Genomic DNA, 17056 nt, shown 5'->3' with positions numbered 1-17056 from the left:
TTCCTACATATTGTGAATATTGAACTGGGGTTAACCTTTGATCTTTCTGTTGTTATCTCCATTTTATTGGGGATATTTCACAGCAAGTCTGCAGAGGAAGTAAAACTGAGTGAAATTGGGAATTGAGCTTACTCTGTGCATATAAAAGTGAGGAAGAGAGAAAAACTTTCTTTTTCCTACAATTTATACTATGTAACAAATCATGTGTATGTTATAAATGTTCTTACAAACATTTCTGTATGTGATGTAACACCAGTCATCAGAATCCACATTTCTTTTCTTTTCTGAACTATTTCACTGCTGTTTTACAGTATTTTTATTCATTATTTGCATAAGACTGCATATTCTTGTGTTTTAGCTTTTCTCTTGACATTCCCTGCTGCTTTAAACTATTTATTTAATGTATCTTATTAGAATGAATATATATATATATATATATATATATATATATATATATATATATATATATATATATATATATATATATATATATATATATATATATATATATATATGCACACAGAATAATTACAAAAATCTATAATTATTGTTGAATATCTGGTAATCTAATTTTTTTAAGAGTTGCATCAAATTTCACAGTTGCTGGAGAAACAGCTGTTTGATGTGCATGCATTGTGTGAGGGAATGCTGCAAGTATATACATCTTTAAATATAATAACTTAGTCACATTTATTTATATCCCACCATTTTTTTTTAATAAATAACTTAAAGAGCATGTCCAACACACATTCCTTCTCCAAGGCGCTGCTTGGAGTGTCCAAGCATGGGTTAACTTTAGCTTGCTGCCCAAGGACTGAGTTTAAATCTTTAGTGTAGCCATGCCTCCTGCTCCATTTGGGGGTCAGTTTGAAAAACTCAGTCGCCCTAAAAGGATGTATTTGAATTTCCAGTCCTTGAATAGCAAGCTGGATTTCCAAACCGCTTTTTTCCCATTCACTCTGCTGCAGCCTAGTCCCTTAGCAGATCGCTGCCGGGAGGGATGCTGGTCAAGTGGCCTTGCCCTGGGTCTCCAGGCAGGCCTCCCCCTTCCCTGAAGATCTTGATTGAAGGCCACAAGGAGTTTGGCTTTCTGGGCCATTCTTTGTCTTTATTAACAACGCGGATCTGCAGCGCCCTGAGGACTTCTCCTATTGGCACCATTTTGTTGCTGCATTCCCTGCCGCGCCGTTGCCTCAGAGACTCTACTTACTCCAAGCAACCTTCTGAATACCGAGGTTTGAGGGCTGAGAGTTCACCATGACCAGCAAGAGTATGGAGAAGGCCGCAAATCAGGCAGGGCCTACCAGCAGCAAGCGCAGCCCAATCCTTTGGCCAAGGGTGCCAGTGCAGCATGCCCCACTAAAGGGAAGCAGCCTAGAACAAAGAGTGGGTCCAAGGCAGAGGAGAGGCTGGCTGAGAGACGCCAGAGAGCCCTAGAAAAGCAGTTTCAAAAGGCTCAGGGCAACCAAGGGCTTCAACAGGATCTCCCTCCACCTGCTGGGATTCCTGCTGATCCTCCCATTCTAGATCCTCATCTAGATGAGCCCCCATCTATGGTAGAGGAGGGTGACTTTGGGTTCTCCTCCAACCCCTCTAGAGCCTCTCCCAGATCCTTAGCCTCGTCCCTAGAGGAGGAGTACTTTGAGGAGGTTGGTTCCCTATTGGAGGAGGAAATCCCTCTTTCTGGGCCTGTCACCAGGGCTTTTCCCCAGGACCAGGATCACACCCCCGAGCTGACCACAGCCATGAAGTAGGTGGTTGCAAGGGCCATATCTCAAGGGATTGCTGATGGTATCCAGCAATTGGGCCTCTCCCTACCCTTCCCAGGCCAAACCAAAGCCAAGGCAAAGGTTCCTAATCCCCGCAGCAAGCTGGCAGGGTCTCCCCTCTGCCCCCCTTGTCTGTCAGTGAAGCATCTGACATAGAGGAGGTCGGTCAAGATGCCCCAGATTTGTTGGAGGATGAGAATCCAACCCCTGACGTCCTCGCATTTTCGAATTTATTCAAACCCTCCATGTTCTGGGCCATTCTTACCAAGTCTAGGGCCTCTTCTATCCAAATGGGGCTTCCCGCCCAATCAGATTAGAATTCAACCGATCAGGGCAACAAGCCAGTAGATGGAACTCAGGATCTAGATGCAGGACTGTTCAAAGAAACCACTCCCCTCCAGGAGCTGGTTCCACCTCCCCAGTTTTTCCTGGACATTATTCAGTGCCAATGGGCCCAGTCGAGTTCCATGGCAAATCCAAGTGGGGTGGATAAGAAGCTGTATTCTATGGAGGCCGCCATGGAGGATATCTTAAATCTTCCTCAGGTGGACGACCCCATAGTGTCCCTAACCTCAAATTCGTCTCTCCCAGCTGACCTGCTGGAAGGACTTAAGGCTGAGGACAAGAGGGTGGAGAAGTCCTGTCACAAAACTCACATGGCCACACCGTGGGCCGTAAAGGCTTCCTCTTCCTACTTTGGTAGGGCGGCACTATTTTGGCTGCGCAAATTGCTGTCCACTCTCCCGGCTAGTGACATTAAGTCGCGCCAGGATGTCAACGAAATAATCGTGGCAATTGAGTATTCGGCCGATGGTTTGCTTAACGCCACCAAATTCTCAGTCAGGGCCCTTACCTCTAATGTGACCTCGCGTCGTCTGCTGTGGCTTTGCAACCAGGCGCTCTGGATCCTTGAAGAGTAACAACAGATGCCAGCCTGTACGGCTGGGGTGCCCACTTTCAGATTCAGGTGACGCAGGACAGATGGTCACCACAATATAAATTGGCTGGAGCTCAGGGCGGCCAGGCTGGCACTTCGACATTTCCGCCAGCAGATATCCGGCGCACACGTCCTTGATCGAAGGCCCTGATGCTGGAGGCAGAGGCTATTTGGCGTTGGGCCGGATGCCACCTGGGGTCGCTGAAGGCGGATCACATCTCAGGGGAGGAGAGCACAACGGCAGACTAGCTGAGCAGAACGACAATCAGCAACTCAGAATGGTGGCTCTTTCCATCTCTCTTTCACCAACTGTCCGAGAGATTCGATCTTCCGACGATAGACCTGTTGGCCAGTCCGTTGAACACGCAACTCCCTCGGTTTCTCTCGTGCTACCAATGCCCCGGAGCAGAGAGGGCGGACGTCCTGCGATGTCACTGGCCTTCAAGTCTCCTTTACGCCTCCCCCCCTCTCAACCTCATTCCTCAGTTGATCAAGAAGATCCTGCTAGAGGGGGCCAAGGTGCTGCTGGTCGCATCCCATTGGCCGAGAAGATCCTAGTTCGCCAACCTCGTCGAGCTGTCCGTGATCAAGAGCTTGCGCATTCCTCAGGAGCAGATATCCCTCAGCCAGGGGGCCATTCAACACCCGGACCCTCAATGGCTCCAGTTGGCCATCTGGCATTTGAGGGGGAACTCCTGAGGCGTGACAGTTTCTCGGACAGGGTCAGCCACACCATTCAGGCGTCTAGACTCCCTCTACGGTGTGCATCTATGACGCTACTTGAACTGCCTTTTCAGTTTGGTGTCTACCGCGTCAAATTGTCACCACGGCCGCAACTATACCACAAATCCTTGACTTCCTTCAGGACGGATTGGACAAAGGTCTTACCCCTAACAGCCTTCAGAGGCAGACTGCCACCTTGGCAACCATCTTATCCAGAGATGATTCTACACCGCTTAGCAGATACCCCATGGTTCATAGCTTCCTGAAGGAAGCTGCCAACTTACGTCTTCCAACGGTCCACCAATACCCGACTTGGGACCTGGCAGTTGTTCTGCAGACATTGACTTCTGCTCCATTCGAACCACTTCATTCTGTTTCTTTACGCCACTTATTGTTTAAGACTGCATTTCTCATTGCAATCACTTCGGCTCGCAGAATCTCTGACTTGGCGGCCCTATCGATCAGGGAGGACCTTTGTGTTGTGCATCCGGACAGTGTCATTCTTCGGCTTGACCCCTCTTTCATCCCTAAAGTCAACACCTTGTTCCACCAGTCACAGGAGTAATTCTCCGTGATTTCTGCCCACATCCCAGACATCCCAGAGAGCGGGTCTGGCACAAACTCGACGTACGATGGGCAATACGCATATATAAGAAGATGACAGCCTGTTTTTGCAAGTCCGAATCCTTTATTTCCTTCCAGCCCACCTCAATGGGCAGGAAGGTTTCTTCTTCGACTATTGGGCGTTGGCTGCGCACCTGCATTAAACTGGCCTACAAACATCAGACCCAGCCAGTTCCTCCTCGCATCACCGCTCATTCCACGAGGAGCGCCGCGACCTCAGCCGCATGGACAACCCAGGCGCCCATCGAAGAGATATGCAGGGCAGCGACTTGGACCTCGCCATCCCCATTTGTTTGTAACTATAAATTGGACTCCTTTGCAGCAGCGGAGGCCTCTTTTGGCAGGAGGGTCCTGCAGTGAGTCTTAGCAGCTCCGGAACAACGGACTGTTTCTGTTTCCCACCCTGGGACTATATAGCTTGGGTATGTCCCATGCTTGGACACTCCAAGCAGCGCCTAGGAGAATGACCGTTGGCTTACCTGAATGATCGTTCTCTAGGCGCTGCTGGAGTGTCCAACCCCACCCTGGGGTAATCTGGTGGAGCCGAATCACCTCTCCTGAGGACATAGTTCACCTTCTTCGACATCCTTCTGGACTTCACCTCCTCGTTTTTCAAACTGACCTCCAAAGGGAGCAGGAGGCATGGCTACACTAAAGATTTAAACTCAGTCTTGGGCAGCAAGCTGAAGTTAACCCATGCTCGGACACTCCTGCAGCGCCTAGAGAACCACCATTCAGGTAAGCCAACGGTCATTCTCCTCCTATTTTCCCCACAACAACCATCCTGTGAGGTGAGTTGGAGCTGAGAGAGAGTGACTGGCCCAAGATCACTCAAGCTTATCTTCTAGTAGATCAGAATTCCTAAGGAGGTTCTCAATCATCCAGGTCAGGGCTCCCCAGCCTGTGGGCCGCAGTCCATTACTGGGCTGTGGCCTATTCACAACCAGGCTCTGTGAGTGGTGAGCTAGCACACATAAGCATGCATGCAGGTTCATTTGTGTGGGTGATGGGCACCAGCACACCACCCCACTTGTGCAAGAGGTGTGTGTGTGTGTGTGCACCCGCTGCTCACACAAGCGAAACTGCATGTATGCACACATGCACACTTGCCCCTCACACAAAATCATCCCTTCTTCTCCCCCTCCCCCCCCCCCCCCCCCGCAACAGGCCACCAATCCGGAAAGAATGGGGAGCACTGATTCAGGTCATTGATTTTTCGATGACTTGGATCCCAAATTTTAAAAAATATATATTGGAAAGTCTTCTTTTGGGAAAAGGTACTTGAGACATTGGGACAGCCATGACTTGGATGATTGAAAATCCCATAGACATTGTTAGGCAAGGTGGGTATTTAATGAGTTGTGCTAAATTTTATGAGGTTTGTTTTAACAATGATTGTTCAGCGAATCATTGCAGTTACATGAGTCATGCAATCCTTCAGTGAACCTGGCTTCCTCTGTTGACTTTGCTTGTTGGAAGGTTTCAAATGTTGACTTTGCTTATTGGAAGGTTGCAAATGTAGATGAACCTGGGCCACTGCAACGACTGTAAATACGTGTTGGTTGCCAAAAGCCCTATCACGGGGGTACTGCAATGGTCATAATGAAGGACTGATTATAAGTAACTCTTTTCAATCCTGTTGTAATTTCAAACAGCCACTAAATAAATAGTCGTAGGTTGAGGGCTACCTGTATTTTCATTGTTTGTAGGTGGGATCAGAATGAACATTGATTGTCTAGAGGACAGGTCCAAACAGTAGAAATTTAGAGATTTATTTGTTTGTCTTGCTATCTGCAGTTGAGCTTAGACTTGAATGATTAATTATCATGCTCTTCTACTGGTATGTAAGACAGGATGTAATAAGAACCTGCCCTAGGTCTAATTCTTATGGTTAACTGTATGGATTTTTCCAAGGAAAAGGGATCTATAATGACTGTTTTGCGCATACTGCTCTTTCTAAGAATTAATCCTACAATTATGCACTTCAGTAGTTAGTCAGCAGCATTGTCTGGATGTGTGTTGTTAAATGACATCACTAAATAGCTATTGCAAAGTTTTTTTGTATGTGTTACTCAGGGTGATTTAAGAGTTCTTTAATTGTACAGTCGATGCAAAATGTAAGTCCTGAGAGCAGGGTGATTTAATGTGACTGCAATTTGGGCTTGATCACTGCAAGGGAGTTCCATGAAGAAGTATTGACCCCATTCAGATTTTCCTGAGTGTTTGCATATCTTTGATACTGAGTGTTATCAAAGCTTCCTCAGGGTTCTATTGATACATAAAGAGAGCTTGAGAAAAGAAACCGCACCAATGTTTAGGGCTTGTTTCTTTTATTTCATAAAGAGAGTCCTCCAAGATGTGATATAACAATGCAAAAAAAAATTAGTATCTCCCGGTTGTGCCATGTTTAGTCATAATAAATGTCATCACTTAATACGAAGAAATTGAAGTCAAAACCTAAGCCTAATAATAAAACTGAAGCTCTAGGAAAGCTATAAATAGGTAATCCCATGACAAAAGAAAGAATAATGAATGTAATACATGAACTTGGTTCTCTGCCAACCAATGAAAATCAGAATACACAAATGCATGCATCCATCTATTTCTGTTCATGTTAATTCATTTTAATTCACTGATTTCTAAATAGTTGGATTCAGAGGTGGTATTCTGCTGGTTCTTACCAGTTCAGGTGAACTGGTTGCAGCGGCTGCTGGAGGCTCCGCCCACCCACCCTGACGTAATCCACAACCTTCTGCGCATGCGCAGGTGGTGCGTGTGAGCAAAGCGAACTTGTGCGCGAGCGCTCTCACATTTGCAAACTGGTAGCAAAGGTAAGTGAATCCCACCACTGGTTGGATTCATTTAATTTTCAAAAAGCTTGAAAAAGCAAAGGAAGATAGCCTTTCCTCTCAAATACGTCCTTTTTAAATGGAAAAACTCTGTGAATGTGTGATTCTGCTTCTTTTGTTTGCCAAGCAAAACCAATTACCACTCAGGAAACTTGTTAAAAACCTTTAAAAAGATTTTGAAGAAAATTTTGTGGTCGGCATGTAACAATAAGAAATACAGATAGTCCTTGATGTACGACAACAATGGAACCTGGAAGTTAAGTTGAAAGTCATTGTCATCATAAGTAGAGACACCACATGGCTATACTCGATTTCAGGATCATTTTAAATATCAGCCCCAAAGTAAAATCACTGTGGTCATTAAGTGAATCATGTGGTTGTGAAACAAACCGCATGGTCTTTAAGGAAGTCCAGCATACCCAATGGCTGTTCTTTTCTATTTTCTGCTAGAAAACATAAACATTGCAAGTTGCAGTCATGTAACACTGGAATACTGCAACTGGTTGTAAACAAGCAAGTTGCCAAGTGCCCAAACTGTGATTCACGTGATCATGGGGTGGGGCTGGAGTCAAGGATGGGATGTAAGTAGCTGGTGAGCTTCAAATCAAGTACTGAGCGATCATTTAGACTTGATTTGGGAAAAGTGAGTTTGTTTAAACAAAATGTGAACCATTTGGGGTAAGGTGAATAATAATTATCTTGGGAGTGGAGTCAATTGAGCATTTGGCTGATTGCTTTTGTTCATAATCTGCAATCATGGCAATGATTTTCTGGATTGTTTCCCACAAGCATGATATACCATTTGGCTTACCAGTTGCATGGAAAATGGCAATGTCAGCGTGTGATTATGTCAAAGACCTCAGAAACATTTACAGTGTAGCCTGAGTTTATGCAGTGAACACCCCGTGAGACTAAAAGTTGAAAAGCACATTTCATATACAGCACACAAACATTGTTTGTAGATATACTGAAAATGTATACTAGATATCTCGTAAGCTGGTGAATATGGTTGGAAATTTATTTAGACTGAAGCAAATTTAGTGATATTTGAAGCAACAACAGCTGTTGAAACACTACTTAAATTATATCATTTTACTGTGATCATCTTGCATTTATACAAAACTTTGTACATATCTCTATAACTTACATACAATAAGGAATTTTAATTGTTTTTCTATAGACTATTTCATTTTTTGCCCTATTTTTCCAAGTATACAACCATTGCAATTAGACTATGCATAGCATAATTGAGGTACCATTCATGGCAGGCATGCAATTTGTATTGGAGATCAAGTTTTATTTCAGAGTGTAACACTATAAACCAGTCACTTAATGAGGGATATATTACTTTCCAGTTCCATGAATCTTTCCCTACTTTGTTGTTGCAATATTGCAAGGAAATTTGATAAAGAAAAGAGGACAAATAACAACTCTTATCTGAAGTATAAACAGTATGTTATCAGCATTAGAATAAACAAAAGAGAGTTTGTTATAAATCTTACCTTATCTTTTTTTGTTTTATTTTTGTGGGCAAGAGACAGTAATGTATAAAACTTTTCCTATTGTTATATATTTTGTCTTCCCAAAAGTGGCATATTTTTCTTTAAACTTGTGTTGCTTACGTCCAACACATTGCTCAAATGATAGGCACTAACGCATATTGTACTTTTATGTAATAGGTTTATTCTGCAGTAAATCATCTTGGGTTAATTTTCTTGGAAATTGTCCTCTAGTATTAGCAATTTTATTTTGAACTGGTGAAAAACATTTGACAAAGTTCTTCACTAAAAGCATCTGTAAATATAGTTGTGACTTAAGAGAACAGAATCTGGAATAAGCAGCTGACAAAATGCTTAGGCTTTGGGCATTCTCTACCAATTATTTAAAAGTGGCTTAAATTTCAAGTAGTTTCCAAATATTGCACAAGCTTTATTAATCTCAGTGGGAGGCTATGTGGCCATATCTTGCAACATTTAGTTGAGGATTCTGAAATCTCACAATATTTTTGTTTTTTAAAAAATCATAATGGAAACAGAATTTACTGTAAGTTGCAGTGGATGTCACTGATCCTGCTAATACTTGGTTTCCCGTTGCTTTTTTAATTGCTTGCAATTTACCTAGAGTAGAATGTATAGTTTACAGACAGTGTGAAGGATGGCAATTTGTAAGGCTCTATATTGGTATTCTTGTTTACTTAAATATGTTAATAATTGCCATGGATTAAAGAGTATCAAGTTTTCAAATGACAGCAAATTATACAGACTTAGCAGATGTAAGAGTTTAAGAACTGAGTCACTGGATGATAATATACCAGGTATAATTAACACAAATAAATGTAAAGAGCTGGGCATTGGAACATTTTCTTCTAATTTTGCATAGAAGCTCAGGATTGGTGATCAACCAAGAAAAACATTTATTTTCTTGGTTTATGGGGCCAAGATATAAAATTTCATTACAGATCCAAGGTATGGGGAACGGTACATTCCACGGGACTGAAAAATAAAATGGCCATTAACAAGGTTTGCTAAAGCTTCCCTATTGTAGTTGTTTGGACTTCAACTCCCAGAATTCCTACACCAGTATGCCATGGATCTTAAAAGCTGCCAAGTCTAAGAAACACTGAGCTGCAACGTTAATATTGTGACAGAGGTTTTAATGTTTTTGTTCCTCTTTCACGTTTGTTGCTGCTACCATCCAATTTCTGCAGAGAGATGGACGGGGCATTTCAATTGTGAGCTATCTTTATTTACCATGGACTATCTGTTTTATTATTCCTCTGTTATATTACAGTGTAATATTATTATTATTATTTATTAGACTTGTTAGCCGCTCCCTCTCCACGAAGGGACTCGGGGCGGCGTACAATAAATAAATCACATGTTACACGATTAGACATTACATGATTAGACATTACATGGAGGAGGTATAAAGTCACAACAATTGTTACAATACAAAAACAACAACAATAATAAGGTTAAAAATTAAAATACCCCAATTTAAAATTTTAAAGTGTAAAAAGTTTAAAATTGCCAGGAGGATTAGAGATAGAACTATAGTTGAGCCAGGCCAGCTAGTTGGAAAAGGTGGGTCTTGAGTTTTGTACGGAAGGAGCGGAGGTCGGTAGTAATCCTAATGTCGGGGGGGAGGTCATTCCAGAGGGCTGGGCCCATCACAGAGAAGGCCCTGCTCCTGGGCGCCGCCCTTTGGCACTGCTTAGTGGACAGCACCCGGAGGAGTCCCTCTCTGTGAGAGCGGATTGATTGTAGGGATGTATGGGGCAGGATGCGATCCCGCAAGTAACTAGGTCCTGTGCCATGGAGCGCTTTAAAGATGGTGATCAACACCTTGAAACGCACCCGATAGACCACAGGGAGCCAGTGCAGCTCGCGCAGGAGAGGTGTTATATGGAGGTATCTCGTACTCCCCATAATCACCCGCGCGGCCGCATTCTGGACCAGCTGTAGTCTTCGGGTGCATCTCAAGGGAAGCCCCAGGTAGAGAGCATTGCAGTAGTCCAGGCGGGACGTCACCAGCGCATGAGTGACTGTGCGTAGGGCATCCCAGTCCAATAGGGGGCACAATTGGCGCACCAGGCGAACCTGGTGGAACGCCCCCCTCACCACGGCTGCTAGTTCACTTATTTTTGTTCACATGCTTCATAATAAAATCCCTTTCAACCCAAATTCAAGTATTACCAACCAATAAATTAATGCTAAGCCTCTGTGTAGAGTAGAAAAGCAGCATACAGAAAAGCTTAACTGAATAAATATGTGTAGTGGTTTATAAAAGGGTAAAACATCTTCAGCCATGCTGCCCTCTCCCCTTTCTTACACTGTTCAAAAATCACAGCTGCCTGTTAACTCCTACTAACTCCTGCACATTTATAGCTAAAGGCTTATAATTTTATTTATTTATTTATTTTGCTGTATGAGTTTATCTAAACAATTCCTTGACTAGTTGATTATGGCATTTGGAATTTCAGTAAGCAAATGACCTGGGCAGCAGCTGGTTTGTAGCATTTAAATAATTGATGCTTGTCCAGTTTAGTCTGTCCCCCTCCCCCTTCCCCCCCAATCAACCCAATGGTCTCTAATATCTAGTCACGGTATTGAAATTAAGCATGAACATTCACTGGTACTGTTTCTGATTATCACACTTTGTGGAGTGAGAAAGACTGACACTTTTGTATCCTGCATGGAACTCTCCAAGAGAAATGTGCTTGGCATCTCTTGGAATTAGAATGTTTTTGATCTTGGTCTGAATGGTGAAAACATCTGCTTCATTGCCATGTATTTTGAGAGCCAGGAAAGTCTATAGAGTAGTTTGGCTATGGGATCCTACATCAAACTGTAGATCGGGGTCTCCAAACTTGGCAACTTTAAGACTTGTGGACTTCAGTTCCCATAATTCTCCAGCCAGCTGGCTGGAGAATTCTGGGAGTTGAAGTCCACAAGTCTTAAAGTTGCCAAGTTTGGGGACCCCTGCTTTAGAACGAACCCTCCGTTTAATATTTGCGCTCTGTTAATTATGAGGAATTGAAAAATTGAAAAAAAGAGGTGGCGAGAATAAACACGCAAAAACTGCGCCAACAGAAGAAAAATCCGCCCAAGAAAAGAAAGAAACAAACAAACAATTTAGCAAAAGGGAACACTAAAAAAAATTTCCCTCATCAGCGTCTGGAAATTGAAGTCCACAAGTCTTAAAGTTGCCAAGTTTGAAGATCTCTGCTATAGATCATATCGTGTAAACTGAGGGCATATACCGGTCCGTAAACCGGTCTTGTATCTGATTTTTTTAAAAATATAAATGATGCTGTGCTTCAACGGTTAGATAGACACTGGCATTTGAACATAGATCTTTTTAGCATTTATATTTTGTTGTGTTTTACTAATCTAGGTGAAATGTTAATACCGATTGCTAGTCCACGTATGATGTGCCATGTACTAAATAAATAACAGCTACTTCAACATTTTTAACTCATCAGATAGCCATGGTCCCAAAGGTGCTTTTTCAGGAGGCAACTAGACTTCCTTGTTTTTGCTTTTGAAGACGTTGCGCTTCTCATCCAAGAAGCTTCTTCAGTTCTGACAGGATGGTGGGGAATGGAAGGATTTATATCCCTTGCAGAAATCCTTCCATTCCCAACTGTCCTGTCAGAGCTGAAAACGCGTCTTCTCTCTATTTGTTTAGCATTTGGTAAAATTTAATCACAGGAGAAGAGCAAGATGCTTGCATGTCACGAAGTGTACAAAGTATCAAGATGATAGGAATTCAATAGAGGTCCAATGGATTTTATATTAACTGCTGTTGCATCTATGTCTGCTTGTCACTTGCAGGTGGTTCTTTCCATACTATATATGCTTTGGAAACTAATCTCCAGTTCCCATAGTTTGGGAACAGAGTAGGGAGGGAAAACCTGATAGCAAAATGATGCAGAAAATAGAAAGAAGGGAGGAAGGAAGTAGATAAAGATAAAAAGGAAAGTGGCATCTAGGTAAGCAGCGCAAAAAAAGAGCATTGCTGGATTACTATTCAGAACTTACCTTGAATCAAGATGGTTCGTTTCTATCTCCTCATGAATTCCGAGATAAAGACAGAATGCTCTGTTATATTTCTAGAAAAGTTATTTGTGTGTTTCAAATTATCCCACAGATGAGTTCATTAAGGAGTTATAACAATGCTAGGGAATGAATGGCTGATTTCAAACAGAAATGGGAAAGAAAATAATTGGGGTCACATTTCACTTTTTAGATTTATCTAGCTATTATCACCTCTGTCAATTTGTGAGCTAAAATATAAATAACTTGTATTCCGACCTTTCTGAATTTTAAGATGATATTTTCAGAGCAGAGAATATATATATATAAAGATACATTCTGGATGTATTTCAGAAAAATGTATATTAAGGAAGTGTGTAGAAAAAGTACATTCAAAGAAAGCTTGAATCAAAATGTATGATATAAAAATGATTAACATAAATGTGATTATGAGGAGAAATGTTTGAGTCTTTGCCATTTTTAAGAAATACAATGATGTTTATCAAAATGGGAGGAAGACTAAGTTAATTTTAAATTGATAATTATAGATACATATACAATAAATTCTGATATACAACATATACATATACAATAATCTCTAGTGTTTAACTTTAAATAAAAATAAATTGTTCCTTTCGTTTGAAATAGTACTAATAATTTCTATATTAAAATGAAGTTTCTTAATGTTTTCAGGGCTGAATTTGGAATGCAGCTGCCAAGATACAAAAGATCTTATGATGCCTAAAAGGAAAAAAAGAGAATTTGAAAAGAATTAGACTGAGAAATCATTTATTTTTCAGGTATCACATTTTCCTTTTTACTGGTTTTTTAAATTAGATTTAATTTCTTTAATTTGATCAAAAGTTCATCATAATTTTGTGATAGAAATACATACAGTATATGGTATATAATTGTACAATGCATTTCAGCTTTTATTTGTGGATTTTTTAAAATGCCGTTATATTTCACTATATGTATATATTTAAAAAATCTGCTAAGTGAAGAAACTCTCCTATTTCTCCCTTTTCATTTATTTTTACTTAGATGGTTAAAATATTATTATACTGATGTTCTTGATGTCAGTTTAATCACTGTTAAGACTACAGGGGGAGAATACATTTAAGAAGGTGACATCTGTTACCTGTTTCTCTCCTTTTAAAGCCAGACTGGTATCTTCAAAGGGTTTTTGTCAATAGTTCTACCACAGTTTTAGACTTATCTTTCTGATAAAGTCCAACATTATTCTTTAGTTAGCAACTACAGACAATTTTCTTTCAACATCATTAGGAGTTTTAGCAATGAGGCTATATCTCTGCACATATTCATCGGAGAGACAATTGCATTGAACTAAAAAAAAAATGTTTTTCGATCACAAGATGCTTCATCCTTGCTACTCTCTGTTTTGGAAGGGGCCATTTCTTCTTAGCCTATAAACATTTCATTGCTTGTGTACTTTATTTAAGTTATCCAAAGCATAGTTTTAAAACCAAAGTGGTATACAAAAAGCTTTAAATCACAAAACTTAATAAAGATAATGGCAAAATCAAAAGCAGCCGTTAAAACCAGCAAGTAGCAGATACTCATGGTAATTTTAATTCCATTGTAGACTAAGGGTAAATAGGGGTGAAATAATAGGGCACCTCAGCCTCTGTCTCGAGGTAGGCACTTGAATAGCCTGATATCTATTCAGGTAGGCCTGTGTCACTCTTGCTCATCAAGTGTATTGCCTCTGTCATCTTGCTAGTTTATTCTTAGTGTTCCATAAAAATCCACATGTTGGCATTGTTCAGTGCTTTTACAACAAGCTGACATAACTTTGACTGAAATTATTCACTGTAGCTTTCTTGCTACTTTGCTCTAAACTGAGATTTTTCAGTTTGAATAAGCACAATATCTTTTTTTACTTTACTTTACTTTTACTTTTATTCATATTTCTAGACCGCCCCCTCTCCCAAAAGGGACTCGGGGCGGTGTACAGTCAATGGAATACATAAAAAGAATACATAAATAAACAAATACTTAAATATTTAAATTCTTAAATAATTAAATGCTTAAATGCTTAAATGGAGGAGGTTATAAAGACTGTGCATTCAAGTAAAGCATTTAAAATACAATATTTAAAAAACGACCCCTAAAAATACCCCAAAGAATTAAATTTAAAATAGTTCCCCAGAAATTCCAATTAAAATATCTGCCAGGAGGTAAATAAAACTATGAGTGTGCCAAGCCGGCTAATCGAAACAGGTGAGTCTTTAATTTTTGTCGGGAGGAGCGGAAGTCGGTGGTAGTTCTGATGTCAGGGGGGAGGTCATTCCAGAGGGTTGGGCCCATCACAGAGAAGGCTCTACCCCTAGGTGCCGCCCGTTGGCATTGCTTTCTTTTAGAGAAGAAAACTCTCCATCACTAAGTCACAATGGAATGTTTGCACACAACCTACATTCATAGGTTTCGTCACTGGCAGGCGTGCTTAAATCCATGCCCAAATCTCTAGAAAGTCATTATTAGCATGTACAGTACAGAGTGTTATATTTGATATAATGGTCTGACTTAGTAAAGCAGCTTCCTATTTAGGGGAAATGATTCCTAGGGAATAACAATAGTACCTGTTTCAAAATTCTGTGAGTTAAGCAATTGAACTCAAACGTCCCCATTTAAGCATTGGATGAGGAAGGGAATGGTATTTCTCAACCATGACAACTTTAAGCAGTGAGTTGAAGTTCTCAACACTTTAAAGTTGTGAAGATTGAGTGACACAGTTCTAGAAAAATATGTACTCCATTCATTCATTTGCTTGTAATGCTAATAACCTGTATAGTACTTCATGTGCATTATTCTGAACTCAAGATTCTGAGAGATGTTTTGCTTTGTCATTGTTCTTGTTGCAATTTGAGAAAGGGGTAGATAATTTAGCTGTAGTAAGATGGAACAACAATGTGATGGAAGGAAGTGGAAGAGTTTTAGCCCTTTTTTTCTCTTTTGAAGGGATTTTTTTTAAAAAAAGATTTAGAGATGCAGTAAATCTTTGTTAAAGAAATTAGTAGCCCTTAATTTGACTTCCACTGACCTGCCAAAAACAAAATACGTCTCTATTATTTCCAAGAAAATTATGCGTCCATATAGTTATCAGCAACAAATTTAACATTAAGGAGACTTTACCAAACCCTTACAATAACTTTTTGCTTAAAATTAATAAGCACCCATTTCCCTTAGATTATTCAACAAAAATTAAATGAATTTCAAGTCCCACATAGATTTCCTGCCTTTTAAAATAGATATACTTAAATTGAGATAACTCACATGCTTGGGTATATCTGCCTTCCCCTGATGAATTGTCCCTGATTGGTAACTTTCTATAATCTTTCTATTATATTATCTGGTAACTTTCTATACTCTTTCTATTATATTATCTTTTAATGTTGTTTGTCTAATAATGATGTGTATTGAGCCAGCTTTGGCTTATTTAGTGAACCATATCATAGCACAATGCATAAAACAGCATGGAAACTGATAGCCACAAAGCAAGAAGTGAAGAATTCGGTAGAGTTTGTTGTTTAGCTATTTCTTATTTTCTTTATTTGTATACATCCAGTCTCCATTGCTGAGTTTAATGAAGAGAACTTTAAGTTTCACTTTGAGAAATAATATTTTAGTCAAGCAGTTTCAGATTCTTTTCCAGCTTATTGACTTGCACATTTATTTGTTTAAGTACACTTTCTGGGGGTGTTTTTACCATTTGGAGAACCCCTTGTAGATGCATTCTAACATTAGATGGGATTGGGGGAGGAGTCAGAAAAATCACTATGATAAAAGACCAATTTTTAAGCTCTTGAACAAATCGGGAAGCCAATGAGTTTCTTCTGAGTTTCACATGCTGAAGAAAAATAGCTTAGTCCTGATCATCTTTCTTTTCTTAGGTTTCAGTCAATAAAAGTTAAGTATCTTTCTAATAAACATTGGCATGGCATGGACTTTATTCTTGCTGATAGTAACTGGGGAAAACCCAGCATTTTTCTAATTTGGTTCTTTCTAAGATTTCTAAGGATTTTGAAAGTTGCACAGATAGTCTTTGACTTATGACCGCAATTGAGCTCAACCTTTCTGTTGTTAAGTGAGACATTAGTTAAATGAGTTTTGCCCCATTTTATGACCTTTCTTGCCACAGTTGTTAAGTGATCGCTGCAGCTGATTAGTTAGTAACTCTGCTCTTAAGTGATTCTGGCTTCCCCATTGGCTTTGCTTGTCAAAATGTTGCCAAAAGTGATCCCATGACCATGGGACACAGCAGCAGTCAGAGATATCAACCAGTTGCCAAGCATCTGAATTTTAATTACCTGATCCTGAGGATGCTGCAAAAGTCATAACTCTGAAAAGTGGTCATCATTTTTTCAGTGCGGTTTTAACTTTGAATGGTCACTAAATGAACCGTTGTAAGTTGAGGAGTACCTATAATTCTGTAATATTGGGAGAGTCCGAGTTAGGAGGACTTGAAATTACTCCATGGCCACAAGTTATAAGTTCTAGGAATGTTGTAACAGCACATTAGCAGGAAAGAGTTTTCTGAATCATTCTGTGAAAAATGATGACATGAGAAGTCTTTGTGACAACCTCGATGTGTCC

General features: G+C 40.4%; 1 protein-coding gene across 2 annotated transcripts in view; it reads left to right on the top strand.

Moving 5' to 3' along the window:
* Positions 1–17056, top strand: part of ZHX3 (zinc fingers and homeoboxes 3) — a 56009-nt gene that overhangs the window by 16446 nt on the left and 22507 nt on the right. For both annotated transcript variants that reach the window (XM_081948353.1, XM_081948354.1), the window contains exon 2: positions 13133–13239. The gene's annotated coding sequence lies outside the window, so the exon portion shown is untranslated. The remainder of the gene's footprint in view (positions 1–13132; positions 13240–17056) is intronic.

Source organism: Natrix helvetica, assembly GCF_964273705.1.
Source record: "Natrix helvetica genome assembly, chromosome: 3".
NCBI lineage: Eukaryota > Metazoa > Chordata > Lepidosauria > Squamata > Natricidae > Natrix > Natrix helvetica.
Note: the sequence above shows the minus strand (reverse complement) of the source record. Positions and strands in the feature narration are given on the sequence as shown.